At 47.8% G+C, this 16,418-nt stretch overlaps 1 protein-coding gene across 2 annotated transcripts in view; it reads left to right on the top strand.

Annotated features, from left to right (window-relative positions):
- The first annotated feature begins 442 nt into the window (after nucleotides 1-442).
- Nucleotides 443-16,418, top strand: part of ATP2B2 (ATPase plasma membrane Ca2+ transporting 2) — a 363,982-nt gene continuing 348,006 nt past the window's right edge. For both annotated transcript variants that reach the window (XM_032841666.1, XM_032841665.1), the window contains exon 1: nucleotides 443-557. The gene's annotated coding sequence lies outside the window, so the exon portion shown is untranslated. The remainder of the gene's footprint in view (nucleotides 558-16,418) is intronic.

Below are 16,418 nucleotides of genomic sequence, written 5' to 3'. Positions count from 1 at the left end.
ACCCCAACCACAGGTTTCAGTTGTGCAGGGGAGGCTTGGGACATCCTGACCCCTGGGGGGAGAAGGATGGGAGGGGTCCCTCCAAGGGACAAGCTAACAGTGGGGATGGGGCAGTATAAGGGGCTGCTGGCACTAGAGGTACCTGGAGACAGCACCCACGGAGAGGTTGCAGACCCCTCCCCCTTCCGAGGCCGACCCGCACGTGCGCGTGCAGGAGGGCGCGGGCGGGACGGCGCGCTCTGGGTCCCGCGGGGCGCTTTCCGTGCGGAGTTTGGGGAGGGCCGAGGGGGAGCGCGCGGGGGAGGAGGGAGCGGGGAGGGGAGGGAGGGAGGAAGGGAGGGAGGCGGGCAGAGCGCAGTGCAGCGGTGGCAGAGGCGGCGGCGGAGGGAGGGAGGCAGGCGGGCGGTGGCGGGGCCGCGGGGCGAGGCAAGCGCGGGGCAGCCGCGGCAGAGAAGCCGCAGCCGCAGCGGGGCCGGGCCGGGCCGGGCCGGGCGCGCACCAGAGGCGGCGGCAGCGGCAGCGGCAGCGGCAGCATCTTGCTCGCGGAGCCGGCGCAGGTGAGGCAGGGGCGGCCGGGCCCGGGCTCTGGGCCTCCTCCCCTCTCCTTCGGTCTCTATCTCCCTTCCAGCCTGCTTCCTTTCCAAACGCGCTCGACCCCAGGAACCCCCGGCGGGCCAGAGTCTGAGCTTAAGCCGGAGCGCGTTCTGGGTCCCCTAGCTTCGCGGAGGCAGGCGCCTTGTCAGCAGTGACCTTGAGCGGGCACCAAGCGGCGGGCGGGGCGGGCCAGGGTGGGCGCCTGCGGACCCGGCGCCTGCGGGCGCTGGGAGGGGGCGCACCGCGCGCCTGCCGCGCGCAAACTTTCCGGGCTCAGAACAGCCCTGAAGCTGGGGGCGTCTAGAGCACTGCAACCTCCCCACATTTCCTCCTTCTCAGCTGGCTCTGACTTCTCCGCCTGGCGTCCCCCGGTATAGGGGCCCCCCCCTTTCTCCAGACCCAGATTCCTGAAGGGTGGGAAAATGACCAGAGCTATGGACGTTGACCCTGGGCTGGGGGCTTCTACCCCCGCCAAAGGCGGTTTCTGTCCTAGCTTCTAAGAGCCAAAGTGCAGGAGGACCCTTCACCAGGTGCTCTCTGCAGCTCTCTTCTCGCATTTTTCTGGCTTCCCTCACCCTTCCCGCAGCCCTTCTCCAAACAGAAGCTGCCATCCGTCCGGCAGTACCCCAGCTGGTGATACAAGAGCTCTGAAACCCCACACTCAGTTGGGTTCTCAGATATGCCTCTTAATTTTTTAGCCCAGCTGCAGGGGCTCCTTCCGAAAATGGGTGGAGGAGGTATCCCCCCACCCCAGCCTCCATGGTGGATCAGTATGTTCTTGGATGCTTGGACTCACCCAGGCTCTGATCACCCTGGAGCCTGTGGTCTCAGGAAGAGCAGATATTCTGGAAATGGAGTATATCCTAACCTTCTAGAACATTAGCCTTGGAAAAGGGAAGTGAGGCTCAGAGAGGTTGAGCCAGGCCCAAGGTCACACAGCCAGACCAGGAGGAACAAGAACTGGGCTTTCTTAAATTGGGTTGGGGGGGTTGTGGAGAGGACTCCTGTTCAGTTTCTACCCCTGCCTTCCAGGCGATTTGAGCTCTGGACACTCTCTTACTGGCTGTGTGACCTCTGGCAAGTCATTTCCCCACCCTGACTCACTTCCCATGGGTAAAATGGGAGTAACTACTTCATAGGGCTGTTCTGATGGCTGAGTTAATGTTCTTGAAGTTCTTATCATCATGTCTGGTGCATGGTCTGTATCCAAATATTTTTGGCTACCAACGTGTGAAATTTCCTTTCCAAGCCTAGAAAGGCAGAAGTAATTCCCGTTCTCTTCCTTCTACTTCTGGCACCTGGATTTAGGTGACTTCTCCCCTGTGGCCATGTCAGCTGCTGGTAGGCAGTACCTGCTGGAACCCTGAGCATCTGTAATTTATTTGCAATGTTTGGTGGAGGCAAGTGTCTCGGCACCCTCAAGAGCCCACTGGACGCACTGGTTGTGGTTTCCTGCTGCATGTATGGGGGATATCAATCCCTAGTTTCTAGTTGGGAAATGGTAACAGGGACCTGATGCAACGCCAGGAAGAGACACCTCCTCGCCACTGTCTCGCTGGAAGACCATCATCCTCACCTCTTCCATCTGACCCAGTCTTCTTCCTACATCTGTAAGATGTAATTCCTTCCCCCAGATGTCCTACTGGCAATAGAGGAGAAGGGAGGGGGTGTGTTCGTTCGTTCATTCATTCATTTATTCATGCACTCACTCACTGAGCCTTGCTTCATGTGTTCTCTGGGTCAAAAGATGCTTAGAAATGCAGATAAATCAGCCATGTCTAGCAGTTATAAAGCTCCTACCAGGTGCCAGGCACTTGCTAGGCATGGGAGACAGATTCATTTGATACATTTTTATTAAGTACTTAACAAGTACTAAGCACTGCTTATGTGGCAGGGACACACTGGTAACTAAAGTAGACCTGGTCCTAACTGTCAAAGGTGGCCGTATAAATTGTCATCCAACCTGAAACACTTTTGAGAAAGGGAGAGGGCATTATTAATAATAACTCCAGGACCACAGGCATAAATCAGGACTTTCCAGCCAAACTGGGATGTGTGGCCATTCTGTGACCTCATATTTATATATCAGTGTTCAGGGAGAACTGTTAATACTTTTTGAGCTTGCTTTTTGTAGGCTTTGTGCTAGGCACTTTTGGCTTATCCTCTGATTGAAACCTCACACTGCTATGAAGCTGGTGTTCCCATCTGCCTGCTGCTGGTTGGCCTTGGAGCGGGGACCTCCTCTGTTGCTTGGCTGCTGGGCTGCTTGGCCTCCTCAGAGATGGGCCAGACGCAGGACCCAAAGGCACCCCCTGTCTCGCCTGAAAGAGGTGTATAGATGACTGTGAGTCAGGAGCACAAATGCTCTAATAGACGTGCCATGGGGGCAGACGGACACACAGATTCTGCCTGGAAATGTCAGAGGCAGCTTCCCAGAGGAGAGGACCTTTGAGCTGAACCTTGAAACATGAGTTAGGATTTTGGCAGACTGTGCAGGTTGGGGGGAGGGCAGTACAGGCCCAGATGGGTAACGCTTGGAGATGTGGGGTGTGTGCACTGTTGGGGGATGCCACCCCAAAATAGGTCTGGATCCAGTTATGATAGGACAGTAGTTAGGTCTGAAACGTGGCAGCAGCCAGTGAAGATTAAGTCAAGGAGTGTTGTAGTGTGGCCCAGGATGAGCTCTGCCTCTTTGAAGGTTGCTCTGAAGATGTGACCATCCTAGAGGAAGGGAGCAGAGAGAATTTGCTGGACTGGATTTCCCTTTGATAAGAACTGTCTATAACCCGATCTATGCTATAGATTGCCTGCAAGGTCAGGGAAATCATTTTGTTATATAGGATCACTGCAGAAGAAATTTACCAGCATCTGTAGCATCAAAAAGTTCTCTGCAAGCAAAATAATTGTCAGCAAGAGAAATATTAACCTACTTAAAAGAGACAGTTTTTAGTAGCATCACTTGCAAAATGGGAATATGCTTATCACAGGTTATAAGTGAATTCTTTTCTATTTGTCACATCAAATCCAAAAAGCTTCAACTTCTTCCACTCTTCCTTCCTCTCCACGTCACCTCTGTCACTATATAAATTGGAGGGCAATAAAACAGCATTTCTTTAGTAATGTCTTATTTCTCAGACTTTCATTAATTTATACTGGCCTCCTTTCTCCCCTTCACAGTGAAGTAGAATCATTAAAACTTTATGGTATCTAAAAAATTTGATCTGTTAGTAGAGAACAAAAAAAGTGAGGGGTCAATATTGGGGCTTTGGGATTGGAAAATCAGGCTAGAGAGATTTGAGGAGCAAAAGGGAACTGGATGGAAGGTTGGAAAGGCAGAAGACACGGGGCCAGCTTCATGGGCACCTGACTTAGGCAGTCACAGAGTCCTGTGTTGAAAAGGGCCCCCACACTGGATTTAATGCTCTGTGGTCACCATATTAAAATTCTTAATACTTTTGGAACAAAAGACCCCACATTTTTATTTTGCCCTGCGTCCCACAAACTATGTAGCCAATCCTGGGAGGGAGAGAGATAAGGGAGTAGGAAGGCATAGGGGAAAGAATATGGATAGGGAGAGGGAAAAGAAAATAACATTTTGAAAGCCTCCTGCCATTTGCCTGGTGCTGTGTGAGAGAGACTGTTTTCCCATATTTAATCTTTAAATTTCATGACACTCCTATGAGATAGATGATATTGTCCTTATTTTTTTTTTTTTTTAAGATTTTATTCATTTATTTGACAGAGAGAGAGAGAGATCACAAGTAGGCAGAGAGCGAGAGAGGAAGCAGGCTCTCTGCTGAGCAGAGAGCCCGATGCGGGGCTCGATCCCAGGACCCTGAGATCATGACCTGAGCCGAAGGCAGAGGCTTAACCCACTGAGCCACCCAGGCGCCGCCTCCTTATTTTTAAATATAGGTTTATTATGATGTAGGTATGGTAAGGCCAATAGATTGGAAGCAATGGCCATTGAAAAGACAGCTTGTTACAGCTCCCAAGAGGAAGGGCCTCACCACACCACAAGGGAAGCACCAGGTTCCATGAGCAGGCAGAGGGAGTCAGGAAGAAAAAAATGGACAGGAGACTTTACTGTGGTTTCCATGGGAAGGAACAGGCAAGCCAGGGTAAACAGATTTAGGTTTGGCTCTGGGGCCCTGGAGTGCTGGAGCTCCATAAAGAGGGTGGTGCAAGGAGTATGGGAGGCTGCCCATGCTTTCCCTGCCCCTTCCTGGTTGTCCTCACCCCAGCAGGTCATAGAACTTTAAAGCAAGGATACCCCTTGAGAAGTAACTGGGCCAACTCCTTGATTTATAGAAAAAGTGAAAAGATAGGTCCAGAGAAGGAAAGCAACTTTTTCAAGGTCACACAGCATTTTAAGGCAGCTGTACTAGATCTAGAATTCATGTCTCCTGCTATTCAAACCACTACTTAGTTATTGTTTTTGTTTTGTCTTTTTTTTTTTCTCTAGCGCAGAGTTCTATATAAGCCACCAGACTATGAATGTGTTGAAGTCTGAGTTCCTGTCTCTTTTAATGTCCTATTCCCAGTATGTCTGGAACACAGGAGATGCTCAACACATGATTGTATCAGTTTCCTAGAATTGCCAAAACAAACTACCACAAACTAGTATGCTTAAAACAAACAGATTTTTAGTCTCTCAGATCTGGAGGCTGGTAGTTTAAAATCAAGGTATTGTCAGGGCCAATAAAACCTGTGGAGAAGAATCCTTCCTTGCCTCTTCCCAGCTTCTGATGGAATCAGATAATCATTGCTCTTCTTCAGCTTGTAGCTATATCACTCCAATTTCTGCCTCTTTCTTTACACAGTCTTTTTTCCTCTGTCTCTATTTCCAAATCTTTCTCCCCTCATAAGGATACTTGACTAGGAATAGGCCCCATCCTCATTGAGTATGACTCCATCTAAAGTTGATTACAGGGGCGCCTGGGTGGCTCAGTGGGTTAAGCCGCTGCCTTCGGCTCAGGTCATGATCTCAGGGTCCTGGGATCGAGTCCCGCATCGGGCTCTCTGCTCAGCCGGGGGCCTGCTTCCCTCTCTCTCTCTCTCTGCCTGCCTCTCTGTCTACTTGTGATCTCTCTCTGTCAAATAAATAAATAAAATCTTTAAAAAAAAAAAAATAAAGTTGATTACATCTACAAAGACCCTATTTCTAAATAAGGTCTCATTCATAGGTATCAGGGGTTAGGACTCCACCATGTCTCTTGGGAGGACACAATTCAATGCACAATGACAATGAACCAAGGATAGAGTGAATATTTATGATTTTGGGTGAGAACACACTCCCCTTTCCCCCAAAGTTCAGACTAGTACTGAGGAATCAAAAAGAGGAAAGCAACAGCTGTCCAGTCCACATTTAGAAAATAGTCCAAGTGTACACAAGAGCATCTAATATTTGAGCCAACCTGCTGAGCTTAGAGTCCTGGTGCATCACATCTGTGTGATCCTGGATGAGTGGCTTCAACAACCTCTGTTTCCTCATATGCAGAACAGGATACTAAGAGCACCTACCTTATTGGGACTTTTGTGAAGAATGGCAAGAATTAAGACCAGTCAAGTTCCTGGAACAGTGCCTGGCACACAGTAGGTACTTTCTTGTTGGCAGTGATCACTGCCATTGTCATCATCATATCATTTAGAGAGCACTTTTCACCTATCTCTCTATCTTTCCATCTTCACAGCAAACCTATAATATGGCTTGATAAATATCAGCTTCCTTTCCCCATAAGGTGGTTACTCATTGATGAAGCCACATCACAAACCCAGCCCCCGTGTTTCTAGTTCCCAGCTGCCCTCACTGCATGATGTCTGCTGGGTAGCAGGAAGCCTATTGGTATGGAGATGTTCTTAATGGATCTTTCCTGGTTTCATGGGGCCAGGATGTTGGAGAGCAGTGATGTGTTATGCCCTGGTAGGGGAGGGTGGAAGGGGGAGGGAGGCAATGCTCAAAGGCCACTACCCCAGCATCTGTTGCCCAACTGTCACTGTACTTTCTGACCACATAGTGGATGGTTAGTAAATGTGTGTTGGATGAATGGATTTCTTATACAACCCAAATAGTCATCACCCCCTGACAGCAACAACAAAAGCCTGAGATGAGGGCATCTTGCCCAGCAGTGATTACAGTCGACTAAAACTCACAGGTGGGCTGTCATTGTGTAAGAAACTTGAAAAATATGCTTCTGATGCTGTTTGAAGAAATGAATTGTTGAGGTGAATGTCCAGTAGTCATAACATAGTGCAGGGTTGGGGGTTGGGTCGTGAGATGCAGGGGTGTAAAGAGGGTCCAACATGTAGGTGGGATATAAGAACACAGTGTGCAATAAACTGACATTGGATAGAGACACCACATTGAATGAATCTCCCAAACATTGCCATCAGGAGTAGATAAGAACATGAGGCCTGGAAATTTCTCAGCAAATCCGTGCAAAGGGCAACCAGCTGAATTCTGAAATAACTGAATGTTTTTATTGGCACTGATTCACAGTTGACTATTTGTTCAGTAATGTGGTGGTTAAGAGTACCTAGGAACAAATTCTGGATGAACCTCTTTCCACCTGTGTGACTTTGGGCAGGTCGCTCAACTTCTTTGTGCCTCAGTTCCCTCAGCAGTGAAAGAGAGAAAATAAAAGTAGTGCATTGGATTGGTTTAAGAGTTGAGATTTGTAGAGTGGTGAGCCAAAAGCCTGGATCATAAAATTCCCCCCTCCCTTGCCTTCTTCATCTTCGCCCTCTTTCTCTGCTCCCTTGTCTTTTTAATGTAGCAATTTCATTAGTCATTAGTGATAAATATTTCCAGCTCCATACTCTCTAGGCACATAGTAAATTTCCTTGCCTGTTTTGATATCAGTTATGGCTGTGTGTCATAGAATTTTGGAATTCTTTGGCCAATGAATTTTGAGAAAAAGTGACATGTCATTTCTGGGTGGAAGCTCTAATAACCAGCACACTGTTGGCCACTTTCCCCTGTTCCTCCCTTGGCAATCAAAGCAGCATGGCCTCCCTTAATCCGATTTCTGAATGAGAATGATATAGAGCCCCAAACGAACCCATAATGTGCATATAGCATCAGTGAGAAGACCATGCTTTTAGCACTGGCATTTTTGGGCTTATTTGTTACTGCAACATAACCTGGCCCATCCTGGCTGATACAGGTAGGGAACGAGTTGAAATAATCACTCTATATTTGGAGGTATTTTTGAGTCCTTTAATTCCTTCAAGTGTGATGTCAAATTTTTAGTATATGAAGGTGTTATGAATACAAAACGTGTGAGAACCATGCCCTAGGAGGTGAAGGCTAGTCTCCTTAACATGGCATATACAGACCTTTCCAATTTCACCCTGGCGTTATCTGACCCCACATGTGCCCCCATGCTCACCTGGACAAGTTCACAGCATGCTTGCACAGATGCTTGCCTATCTCTAGGTCTTCATTCATGCTCTGCCTAGAAAAGGGGCATCTTCCAGGAAATCGTGGAGTCTCACTAAGAGTGAGATTCTTTTTCAAAGAAAGAAGTCTCTTGGGCACCTGGGTGGCTCAGTGGGTTAAGCCTCTGCCTTCAGCTCAGGTCATGATCTCAGGGTCCTGGGATCGGAGCCTGCTTCTCCCTCTTTCTCTCTTCCTGCCTCTCTGCCTACTTGTGATCTATCTCTGTCAAATACATAAAATCTTAAAAAAAAAAAAAAAGAAAGAAAGAAAGAGAAGTATCTATTTATTAGAGCTTGGCCTGGCATAATAGTGAGCTCACCACACCAGCCAATGTCCAAGCAGAGGTGCCATGGAGCAGGTTCCCGGTTAGCAGAACTAGCATAAATACTCCAGTCCTATCACACATGACTTTAGGTGAGATTGCCCAAAGAAGGTAGATCTTAGCTTCAATTCTCTATTTTTTTTTTCTTTCAAAATAAAAATAGCTTTTACTGATGGATTATAGACGTTACATAATGATTATAGAAAATGCAAGTGATATTGAAAAGCATAAAGAAAGTAAAACATAGGGGTGCCTGGTGGCTCATTCTGTTAAGTGTCTGCTTTCAGCTCAGGTCATAATCCTAGGGTCCTGAGATCGACCCCACATTGGGCTCCCTTCTCCCTCTCCCTCTGCCTCTCCCCCTGCTTATGTTCACTTGCTCTGTCTCTCTCTCTCTCTGTCAAATAAATCAATAAAATCTTAAAAAAAGAAAGTAAAATATAAGTAAAATTCCATTAAAAAGAGCTAATCTCTGCTAATATTTTGCCAAATGTCTTTGCTAGGATTGATATGTAAACAGTGGGTTTCTTTTTTTGATACCTATCTCACTCAATAATAGAATATGGACATCTTAAATATCAATAAATTTATCTCTGCTTCATCTTTTATAAGTGGCCCTGTCATAATTTATTTACTAGATCCCTTCCTGATTGGCACTAGGGTTGTGTCCAGAATTTTGCTATTATAGGCAACACCATGATAAACGTTCTGGTGTGTGGACCCCTGGGCATGCAGCCGGGCATCTCCTAAAGATGAATGCCTGAATGGAGTCACTGAATTAGGTGAAACTGTCCAGAATGAAAGAAGAGAACTGTGGTACAGTCAGATAGAGAAATCATTTCTAATTTAAGGGCAGCCTACAAAAGGTTGAAGGGAGAGATGAAAGGGGGATTACAGCACTGCTAGAAATTTGGAGGGAGGGGCCGGCTTTAGGTACAACATCCCTCAGGCAAAGGCTGAATGCTGATGACAGCCTTGAGTTCGGTAGGGCCAGGCAATTACAAGCACTTTCATGAGCACAGTCCCACTGAAGCCTCCCGACCACCTTGTGAGGAAGGTCTCTTCCCCATTTTACAGAGGAGCAAAGTGAGGCCTGGAGAGGATGTGGCAAAAGGAGCTGTTGTCTTCATTTATAGTGTGTGGGCTCCAGACCTTTCCTTTGCACACATCCTTTTAGACTTTGCAGATGCCAACTCCTCCGACCTGGCCAGCTCTTTCTCCCTCTTGAAAAGGAAGACTGGTCAAATGTGACTTCTTTGTGAAACTTTTCCTCAGAGTGCCCCCCCCCCCCCCCCCCAGAGCATGAACTATTGTGTGTTAACTGCTGAACCAGGGTGTTGGCTTTTGGTTTCAATGACTTGGACTCCACTCGCAAACAGTAAGACCCTTTCTTATCTCACCTAATCTAAAGCTCTGCAGGTGGGTAATTCCAGGGCTCATCCATACCACAGTAGCCTACGGTCTGTCTTTCTCCCCTGCCACAGTCATCAGCCAGGAGGAGCTCCCTTGTCGTGAGCATTCCCTGCTGGTGTCACAGAGCCTGGGAGACAAAAGACAGGAGGCATCTCTGCACTTCTTTTATCAGGTAGGAATTATTTCTCGGGAAGTCCCCTGCTGACTTCCTCTTATGTCTCTTTGGCTAGAATTGGGTCACATAGCCAAGCCTAAACCAGTCATAGCCAAGAGCATGGGACCAAAAGCTTAAAAGGGCCAGGACTTAGCTCTGAAGCTGTCAATTGAGGGCATAGTCAGAGCTCTGCCAGGCAGAGGAGGGAATGGCCCCTTGGGAGGCAGCCCTCAGAGTCTGCCCAACTGTGCCCTCACTCTCCTGGCTCCCCACTAGGCTGGAAGCTGTGAGAGGACAGGGGATTGGGGTTTATCCCTTCTGGTGCCCTTTGCAAGCTAGCACAGGGCTTGGAACATGGTAGATATTGAGGAAGATATTGGTGGAATGAATGAATGCCAGCGCTCTGGGTTTGGTATTTTGGACAATTTTGCCCTCAAAGATATTGTAGTGCAGTTGTGGAGAAGACACTTGAACCTAAAAAAAGATGTGGAATTAGGGCCTGGACTCTGGCACAGACTGGACATGCCATGGGAGATAAATGCGTCCATACCTGCCCAGAGAAATAGGATGAGGCCCATTAGGAACCAGATACTATGAAAGGTAGAAGTGGGTAGTGGAGAAAAACACTTGTGTACTCAGAGAATAGATGGGAGTATGATGGATTTGAGTCAGGGAAGGCATTGACTAGGCCTGAAGGGGACTCATTCTTGAGGACCTACTATGTGCAGGTCATCCTACTTGGATTTATTTTGTCTTATCTTTCCTGTGCCTCCATGAGGTGGTCCATTCTCTCCTGCATTTTGTAGGCAGGGAAGCTAAGGCTCAGAGGGTGAGTGAGGTTGCTTGCCCAACGGTAGAGCCATGAAGTAGTGGAGTTGGTCTAAGAAAGCAAACCCATTGTGAAAAACTGGCTCCCTTCTGCAAAGGAGCCATGATGGCCAAAGGAGGCCCACTGAGGACCAGCAGGCAGTGGAATGAACAGGATCGGGATCCTAAAAACTGACAGGAGGGCCTAGAAAATGCGTGGTGCAGTGAAAATGCAGGTGAACATCCCAATAGAAGAGGTGTTTATAACAGGATTCAGGACAGGCTTGAGGAGCCGTAGCCTTTGGCATTAAACCTGACTTCAGATCCTTGATCTGCCAGTTAATAACTAAGACTTTGGGCAGGAGACCTCACTTCTCTATACCTCAGTTTGTCCATCTATAAAATGTTGATAATTAAATGTATGCCCAGTGCCTGGCATACAATAAGAATTTAATACGTGTATTTTTCATTATCAGTATTGTCGTTGCTGTTGTTTAGAACTTGGTGGGTAACTAACCAGAGCTAGAGGTGACTCCCTCAGTGTAGGGGCCCTGGGTTCTACTTCTGCCTTGGTCACTGCCTCCACATTTGACCTTGACTTCAACCCTCCCATCATCCTGGCTCTCCAGGGTTCATCTGTAAACTAAGAAGGTTGGGCCAGTTGATTTCTAGCATCCTCCCTCATTCTAAATTCTGCCCATGTGTGAAGTAGAAGGGAGAGGCTGCGATGACAAATGGGATCAGAAAGGAGGGAGGGGGCATCTGGGACTGACTCTGTGCTGGGGAAGCAAAGGAAGGGAAGGGCAGAGGATAGAAGGAAGAGCAAGGAGGAGCCAGAGGCTAGGCAGACAGCAAGGACTAGGCAGGTGTGCAAACCCTGGGCTGGGCAATTTGGAGGTGGGCACATGGAGGAATGACGAAAATCAAATGAGGCAGGAGTGCATTGGGAAGAGCTGCAGCTGACACCTGCCCTCCTTGTGGGAGAATCAGAGGGAGAGGAATCAATCACGGCTCTTCCTGATGCTTAATACCTGAGGGCTGGGCTTTGAAGAGTGTGTGTTCAAAGACTAAAATTGAATTGCTCCGAAGTTTGCAGGAATGCTGCAATTATGCCTGAGAACATGTCTATGAAATCCCCTTGAAATCTATTTTTAGGCACAAGGTTTTATAACCAGAGTCAGAAATCGAGTGGAAGTGTGTGGGAGGCTGACCCTGGACAGTTTCCATGTTTGAGAGGAGGGGAAGGGGTATTTTTAACTGCAAACCCCCTGTCTCCGAGGGTGAGGCCGGGGAGGGGGCATCTTCGCCACTTTGGGTTTCTCACCCACTGCCACATTAAGATGGGAGCTGTCTTTGACAGAAGTTGTTAAAGTTGCTTACTTGGGGTGGGTGGCTGAGGGCCGCGGATTGAGCGGGGGAACTTGTCTGGGACTTCTGTCTATTGGAACAGAGATATCTGAGACTTCATTTGCCAGAGACTCCTTCAAATCCATCTTGCACAGTTGTCACCGAGCCCGGGCAGCTTTGTCTGGCTGGAGACGTTTTTCTTGCACTGCTGTATCAGTTAGCTGTTACTACCTAACAAACTGCCCAAAACTTGGTGCCTTAGAGCAGTGAATTCATACTCTTGCCAGAAAATCCACAGGACATCTGGATAGTTCTTCTGGTCCTGGCTGGGTTTCCTCCCATATCTGTGGTCTGTCGTTGGTGATACAGGGGACTTAATTGATCCTGGTGGGCTCTTTCCCATGTGTGGTGGTCGGCAGACTCTGGGCTGGCCTAGGGATAGCTCATCCCTCCTCCACACAGTGTCTTGTCCTCCAGGAGCTCTCCTGGGTTCGTTCATATGGCAATGTCAGAGAGCAGAAGCACATCAGGATTCTTGAGATCTTAGTCCGGGATTGGTGCAGTGTCACTTCCAGCACATTCAGTTGGCTGAGGCAAGTCACAAGGTTGCCCCGAATTCAAGGAGTGAGGAAATATGATGGCACTTCTTGATGGCAAAGGCACACTGGAAAGGGTTTTCACTTAGGCAGACTTTTAACTGGGGCCCGCAATGCCTTCAGTTTACACCACCATCAGCACCAGTGTTGGCCTCTAGGGCTGTCACAGTGAGTAACCCTCCTCCCAAAGTCTACCTGGCCCCCAGGACCCCCTTGCTGTGCAAAGAGTTTTCCACAAGAGTCCTATCTGTGGAATCAGAAAAATGGATGCTCCCCAAACAAAGAGAGGTCAATTTTCACTCATGAGATGCAGGAAAACGTTTGACGTTCTGAAGTATTAGCAAGGAAAAGGGGGAAATAGATGCCATAGTCAGTGCTGAGCAGAGTTTCCATGCCCTGGACCATCAAGGGCATAATTCTGCAGTATCTGTTAGAATTAAAAATGCACGTGAGAGTTACATACACAGTGGTATGACCAGCTCATGGAATACGACTCAGCAGTGAAAAGGAATGAACTGTCAATACATTCAGCCAGACGAATGAACCTGAAGGAGTGGAAAAGGCCAGTCCCCCAAGCATACATAGTGCATGAGTCCATTAGTGAAATGACATAGAGATGGAGCACGGGTTAGTGGTTGTCAGGGGTTGGGGATGAGGAGAGGGGCTCGTAGCTGTAAAGAGGGGAAGAAGGGGGTTTTGTGATGGGACAGTGAGTATCTTGGTGGTGGTGGTGTTTACATAGGGATACATGTCATAAAATGGCATAGAGCTACACATGGGGGTGTGTGGACAAGGGCGTATGTAACCGGTGTGATCTGAATAAGCTCTGTGGAGGGTACCAATGCCCATTTCTTGGTTTTGATATTGTACTTGATTTATGCAGGACGCTGACTTTGGGAGAGGCTGGGGGAAGGGACCCTGGGACTTCCTTGCACATTTCCTTGCAACCTCCTGTGAATCTATAATCATTTCCAAAAAAAGTTAAAAATAAATACCTAGACTCCCTGGCCTCGCAAATGAACACTATTGCTCGTGGCTGTCATAGAGACATGGTCTCCTGCCCCAGGAAACTTGTGCAGATGGTCACTGACACTGTTTGATACCAAAGCATTGGAAACAACCTGGTAACAACCCAAATGTATTCTTTCACCTAATAATCATTCATTGAGTGCCTACTGTGTGCCAAGCACTATGCCAGGCTCTAGGGACAGAACCGTGAACAAAAGAGTCCAAGTCCTTGCTCATGTGGGGTTCACGTTCTAGTGATCGTCCCAAAACGGGCCTGGTTAAATAAATCACAGAGTAGCTACACCAAGGAATTCCATTGCAACAGAAACAAATGAGGTAGACCCATATCTCTGTGTACTAATAAGGTTCTGTCCCCAGAGCATATCACCTGGGGAAAAGAAAAGAAATTCTGCAAGAAGCAGAATCAGGTGTTTATGCAAAAAGAGAATGAAGAACCACGATCAAATAAACGAAGGACCAAGATTCACTGTACACTTTGCTGACTTTTAAGCCAGCCCAGCTCCCTAGAATATCGGGCCCCTGAGGGCAGGGAGTTGTGGCTATTTTGTTCCTTGCAGTGCACCTCACCCTAGAGCAGACCTAGCCCTTGGGAGGCACTTAGATATCTGGAAGGAAAGAGTGAATTGTACCCATTTGTCGGTAGCACAGATTACTCAAAGGCTTTACTCCCTAAGAGAGCTGCAGAATGTTGACTGAATATCCTTGAGGATACCACATTTTTTTCTTTCAACTTTGTCATCACCAGTGCATTTCCCACCCCAACCCTGAGAAGTCACAATCATCAAGGCTTAGGTCTTACCTGTTCACACCGGTATTGGTCGTGTAGTGATTTCACTGTTTTGTGGTTCGTGAGGCAGCATGTCAGGAACTCCTGCCTGCCTCATTTAATCCTCCTATCGGTCCCGTTTGGAGAAAAATGGATGTTCATAACAATTTCTGTCTGATCTCAGTCCCCTGCCCTGCATGTCAATGTTTGGGCACCCAATGATAGATGGCTGGGAGCAGACGAATCTGTTGTGGGACAGAGAGAAATTCCCTGGAACCTGCGGAGTGCCACAGGGGGCTAGTATGTGTTCTCTTGTCTCTCTGCTCCCCACTTGGTCCCTTAGGGAATCTACCGTGTGTCCTGGGATCCACGGGAAAGGCACCTCTCAGATGTAGAGCTCCTGCAGCCCGCTGTGTGTCTTCATCTCGGCAACCCCTGAGTGTGGCTTAGAACAGAACACAGAACAGACCCTTGGGGACTGTTGGCTGAGTTGATATGAGCTGAGATTTTTTTAAAAGGCAAGTGCTGAATTTCCAATCACAAGGAACCACTTGTACAACACTTAGCTTTTAAAGTAAGAGAAAAAGACGTGTTCATCTTTAACCCACAGGAGAGTTTCTGTGGTAGGATGGCTTAACCAGCAAGGACACCAAGACTCAAAGCAGTTCACTCATTCACTCACTCATTCGTTCATTCACTAAATATGTCTTGAGGGCCGGGTTTGAGCCTGTGATTGGTCCTGGCCATGTGGCTTTGACCCATCACCATCATCAGAGTAAAGAAGCAGGCACACAGTTCATTTAGTGTTCCCTAGAAACCTGCATCCTTAGGGTCCACAGCACATGAGTCTCTGTGATGCCTTGCTATCCCCATCAGAGGACCACAAACCATCCTTCCAAGTGCTGGCTGAGATGATGTAGCATGAAGATGCTCTTGGGGTCATGGAGGGAATCATTCCAGATTCGGGGATTCCCCCCGGATCGTGGGCAACCAGAAGCTATGATCACGACCTCAACATGTCCCCTCATCCATTTCCTGCTGGGTCCTTGCAAACATTTATTACCCTGCTGCAGAAAAAGGCTGTGAGGCCAGATGACTTGTCTGTAGCCAGTGAGCCTTGGCGCCCACAAAGCAGAAATTAATGAATGACTGTTGGAGAGAGAGGCAAGGAATAGGACAGCAGCTATTTTAGGCTCCCTCCGCCAAAGCAGATCCTAATGCCTGCATCTGCCTGTTAACTCTGTCTGCTCTTGGAGCACAAATCAAAATCACGCTGGCTTGGTTTTTGTTAGCTCGCCAACTCCAAGCTCTTCAAGTTTGTATGTCTTCAAAATCTGCAGATTTTGAATTAATAAAAAAAAAAACTGTGAAAACTGATTCTCACTCTCTCTCTTTCTGACTTTAATAGGATTCATCAAAACCTTTGTGGAGCCAACCAATATAATACACTCAGGTCAGAATGCCAGAGCTCAAGTCTTGCCTTCTCCACTTTTTCTCACTTGACTTCTCTGGACTTCTGTTTTCTCAACTGTGACGTGAAGATGAGAAAGTAGCGCTGTTGGAGATTAAGGGAGACACTGCATGGAAAACTTCCCAACACCTGTAACCCCATCATTGATGGCAGACCCCTTATATATATATAAGGAAAACCATTACCCTCCCAGTCTTCATAGGAAGACTATGATCTTGGGGTATCAAGGTTTGTGTGTGAGCTGCTGTGTGACCCTGGGGAATTTAACATTTCTGGGCTCATGTACTTGAGGCATAGAAGGATGGAAAATCTCCATCATTCTGTGTCCAGGTCTGGGATAGAGGAATGGAAATATAATATTACTTGATTATCAGATGTTTGCTGAGCATCTCCTAAGTGCAGTCACTTGGAAACTGTGGGAACCTGCTGGTGACTTCCGGTGCTGGCCTTTGGTGCTGGGCCCACACATCATGGAAGG

The sequence above is a fragment of the Lontra canadensis genome, unplaced genomic scaffold (assembly GCF_010015895.1).
Source record: "Lontra canadensis isolate GAN:19392208 unplaced genomic scaffold, GSC_riverotter_1.0 scaffold124, whole genome shotgun sequence".
In the NCBI taxonomy this organism is placed as follows: Eukaryota; Metazoa; Chordata; class Mammalia; order Carnivora; family Mustelidae; genus Lontra; species Lontra canadensis.
The sequence above is the reverse complement of the archived record's forward strand: the minus strand, read 5'-3'. Positions and strand labels throughout refer to the sequence as shown.